A 4,924-nucleotide genomic window follows, 5' to 3' on the forward strand; every position below is an offset into this window, starting at 1 on the left:
ACTATCCTAAGACGAATACACAAAATGGGAGCTGCGTAATCAGGTTGGTGCTTTAGCTCTCTCTCTCTCTCTCTCTCTCTCTCGAGTTGATGTGAATATGAGGAGACTTAACACACACATATCAGTCACCAGTATTCTCCCAAACTGCCCAGTTGTGTTTATAAAAGAAATAATCATTGGAGAGTCAATGGAGAAAATCATCCCTGAAGGCAAAGTTTTCTACTGCTATTCAGTTTCCCTTCCTCACTGCAGAGTCTGTAACATGATTATTTGTTCTGTTGACTAATTGCCAAGTGGAAGGCACGTTTGTTGCACTTGCAAATTCTTTAGCACGAGATGAATCTCCTTCTCTCCCCAATAAGCTCTGATTCTTCTGTCAGAAATTCCACTTGCACTGCCCCTGCTGTGGCCCTGCGTTGTCATAGCCCACAAAAGTTCTTTTGTACCCTTTGAGAGTCACGCGCTGACAGGGAGCAGAAATCTCACCAAGAAGGAAAGGTTTCAAACAGATATTGTGTCCAGCAACTTTTGGCAGCAATTGAGGATTCAGCTGAGTAGTTTGAGATTAGCAGAAAGTTCTCCATTGGAAATATCTGATCAGGAGGGGGACCCGAACGTTTCCAGTTCTGGCTCTGCCGACTCCACTTCTGGACACACAGGTAAGTTCCAGTTTGACTTTTTTGCCAACACACTAAATGTGTTTTGCACGATGAGAGAACATTGCAATTACTATAATGAGGTCGAGTGATTTGCAATGCACGCTTCCCAAGACGAATTTTCCAAATGTTTTGCTGATATATTCTTGATGTTGAAGACATTGCTGACTGTCTTGCAGTACACGTACAACAGGGTCTCAATGTTCTGGTGAAAGGTCACAAATGTGAACCATTAACTCCATCTCTCTGTGCAGATGTAGCCTGACCTGCTGATATTTGTCCCCTTTTCTGGTTATGATTATAGATTTTCAGCATCTTCCTTTAGTCATAAGGTCAGAACGAATGAGAAGCTGATGTTTCTCGATGTTTAATATTCTTCCCATTGAAGTCTGCAGAATTTCAAACCCTTTCTGGGGGTCATCTTTGCTGGCCCATTGTCATCAGTTCTGAGGAAGGGTCACCACACCTGAAACATTAACTCTGATTTCTCTGCACAGGTGCTGCCAGACCTGTTGAGCTTTTCCAGCAACTTCTGTTTTCATTTGTCATTGGTTTTAGGTTTGGAAGTGAACACTTTGACAATGTTTTTCATTCATTGGAAAGAAATACTGGTGTGTTAAAACAAAAAATCTCATTTGGCAATTTGTGTGAAACCCATTTTGTGCAGCCAAGTTTGACTGCTGAAAGGCATTTTTCAAATATTTATATACCAGCCTCATCATATTAATGTCGACCATTTTCTTAAAAAAGGATCTTTCCTGATGTATAGGCAAGGCCAGCATTTATTTCCCACTCCTAATTGCCCTTGAAATGCGAGGCCATGTTTCAGAGGGGATTAAGAGTTCATCGTATTACTATGGGTCTTGTAGCTCAGACTGTATAAGAATGTCAGATTCCCTTCCCAAAAGGACACAAGGTAACTAGATGCGTTTTTACAATAAAAAATAAAACATGCTTTGTCATGATCACTGTTCATCATACCAGATTAATTGATTCAATTTAAACTCTACTAACTGCTGTGATGGGATTTGAATTCACAAACTCAGAACTGTTCTCTTCAATTGATATCACAAGGTGGAGGTGCTGGTGTTGGGACTGGGGTGGACAAAGTCAAACGTCACACAGCACCAGGTTGTAGTGCAACTGGTTAATTTGAACTGACGAGCTTTTGGAGCGCTGCTGCTTTGTCAGGCGAAGGTTGATATCACCACCACACCTCCATCTTCCTCTCGGGGTCTGCACTGTCTAAATCGATAAAACTTTTAAGAAATAATGCAGAATCTGCGATTCGTGCTAGACCTTTAATTACCTGGAAATGTGGAGGCAGGTTGAACTGAGGCACTCAAGATGATAGGAATGGCATGCAGGTATATGGGGAAAAGGCAGGAGATTGGCACTGGGCTAGCGAACAGGAACAGGCATGATGGGCTGAATGATCTCTTCTGCACTGTAACAATTCTGTGATTCTGCAACTACTAACTCATAATGATTGACAATAATGCTGAGATTTGAATTCGTATCAAAATACATATTAACTTAAACTAGTTATAAACTAGAAATGGTAATGCTTGCACTGCTGTTGCAGGGACATCAGATATTGCATTAGTTAAGAAATCCGGCAAACTTTGACTAAAACTCATGTGTATTCTCAAATGTAAAACCCTCCAAGAACGACTGCAAGCAGTCAGCATAATAAAACATAATTGTTTCTTTTGTTTTATTTTCCCATTACAAAGTATGCCTTGATGTGTTTGAGAGCCTATAACTTGGTTTGGTTTCATTAATGCATCTGAAAATGGGTTTATCATCATTTTTGGAATATTTTTAATAAAAGAGTTCCCACCTGTGAGTGATTTAAAATCACTGAAAATATTTTTTTTTTAAAACCCACTGAGTCAGTTAATCACTTCTTTGGCGTGCAGTGAACAGTCATTTTGCCAACTTGCTTTTTTTTCTGATGGATAAAAAGTTTTTTTTTTCAAATTTATGAAAAGATGGTGAAGGAACTCCAGTGATTGACATTGAAGGAATGGTGTCTATTTACAATGCAGGTGGTAACTGGCTTGGACTGGAATTTGCAGGTGGTGGTGTTCCCCTGCATTTGCTGCCACTTTCTCTTCCAGGTAGTCATGGTTGTGGGTTTGGAAGGTGCTATCTAAGAAGCCTTGGTGAGTTGCTGCACTGTATCTTATAGTTGGTAAATGTCCAAGTAAAGTCACCATTGTCCCACTGGACTACTCTGTCATCAGTGGCGAGAGGAGAGGTTGAGAAGGAGAGCCCCTCATGGCAGCCTCAGCTAAGTTCAGGAATTAAACCCACCCTTCCATTTGATGGAATCCCCACAATGTGGAAGCAGGCCATTCAGCCCATTGACTTCACACCAACACACCAAAGAGCATCCCACCCAGATCCTATTTCCATGGCTGATCCACCTAACTTGCACATCATAGAATCCCTACAGTGTGGAAACAGGCCCTTTGGCCCAACAAGGTCACACCAACCCTCTGAAGAGTAACCCACCCAGACCCATTCCCCTACCTTATACTTAACCCTGACTAATGCTCCTAGCCTACACATCCCTGAACACTGTGGTCAATTTAGCATGGGCAATTCACCTAACCTGCTCATCTTTGGACTGTGGGAGGAAACCTGAGCACCCTGAGGAAACCCATGCAGACACAGGGCGAACATGCAAACTCCACACAGACAGTCACCCAAGGCTGGCATCAAACCCTGGTCCTTGGTGCTGTAAGGCAGCAGTGCTAACCACTGAGCCACAGTGCCACCTCTTTGGACTGTGAGAGGAAAGCAGAATACGCCAGAGGAAGCCCAGGTAGACACGGGGAAAATGTGCAAACTCCACACACAGTTTCCGAGGGTGGAATCGAACCCAGGTCACTGGCACTGTGAGGCAGCGGTTGGCATTACAAACTGAGTGAACATTCTCATTGCATAGGTGGGACACACTGCTGTTACTGAGTTGTGTCTGGAAATCATGGTGAAGTGATCAGTTAAATTGCTGTAAGACTTGCTTTAAGGTGAACATAAAGAGAAATTTTCCTGAGATGCAGTCCTATAGTTGCTCAAAGTTTAATTGATTTATCAACAGGTTCTGCTGAAGATTTGAATGGTGCTCAAAATATAATCAACTGAGCTTCCAATTGGTTTTGGAACTTGACCTGAGTTGGGAATGTAGGAAGTAGGAGCAACAGTCTATTTTCCCACACTATACCCGTGCCCAGTGATATTTTTACTGTGTAGAAATTTCTGGAAGGCAAAAATTCATTGGCAGGGAAATCTCCATCATTATTCAGAAAGACCCTTTGACAAATAAACTAATGCGGAGGGAGAGCAAGAAACACAGGAAAATTATGAATTTGGTCAGTAGATTTACATCCTAAAACTGGTTTAAGATCCCCAGTCTGAATTGAAATGCGCTACCCACATAAACGCAATGGCTCTGGGAGAAGTTCAGAGGCTATGAATCCTGCAGTGAATCGCTCACCTCTTGAATCTCCTGTCCACCATCTGCAAAGCACAAGTCAGGAATGTGATGAAATATTTCCCATTTCCTTGGATAAGTGCAGCTCTAATAACACTCAAGAAGTTTGACACCATCCGGGAACAGTAGCCTACCTGACTGGCACCACATCCACAAGCATCTATTCCCTCCACCTCTGAAGTTCAGGAACAGCAGTTGGGGAGGTGGGGGGGGGGGGGGGGAGGTGGAGAGGGGGGTGGTTCTGTCCTTGTTGTGGTTGCCTCCTGCAAAAACGCTATCCCATATTCCCAATTCCTCCGCCTCTGCTGCATCTACTCCACAGAACACACCAGATGGCCTCCTTCTTTAAAGACCAAACTTTCTCCTCCGACATGGTTGAAGATGCCCTCCAATGCATCTCATCCATGTACCACACCTCTACCCTCGAGCCCCACCCCTCTAACAGCAACAAGGACAGAACGCCCTTGGTCCTCACCTTCCACCCCACCAAGCTTCACATAAACCGCATCATCCGCCGACATTTCTGCCACCTACAAACAGACCCCACCACCAAGGATATATTTATTTCCTTCCCCACCCCTACCAAAAAGGCCATTCCCTCCGTGACCACATGGTCAGGTCTACCACCTCCTCCCTCCCCCCCAAAACAACCCACCCTCCCGTCCTGGCACCTTCCCCTGCCACCGCAGGAATTGCAAAACTTGCACCCACACCTCCTCCCTCACCTCCATCCAAGGCCCCAAAGGAGCCTTCCACATCCATCAAA

At 43.9% G+C, this 4,924-nt stretch overlaps 1 protein-coding gene across 1 annotated transcript in view; it reads left to right on the forward strand.

Annotated features, from left to right (window-relative positions):
• Window positions 1-599: 599 nt before the first annotated feature.
• The window catches only part of LOC122548764 (cadherin-7-like), a 138,462-nt gene continuing 134,137 nt past the window's right edge, over window positions 600-4,924 (forward strand). Inside the window, exon 1 of the mRNA XM_043687532.1 lies at window positions 600-659. The gene's annotated coding sequence lies outside the window, so the exon portion shown is untranslated. The remainder of the gene's footprint in view (window positions 660-4,924) is intronic.

This window comes from Chiloscyllium plagiosum, chromosome 4 (assembly GCF_004010195.1).
Source record: "Chiloscyllium plagiosum isolate BGI_BamShark_2017 chromosome 4, ASM401019v2, whole genome shotgun sequence".
In the NCBI taxonomy this organism is placed as follows: Eukaryota; Metazoa; Chordata; class Chondrichthyes; order Orectolobiformes; family Hemiscylliidae; genus Chiloscyllium; species Chiloscyllium plagiosum.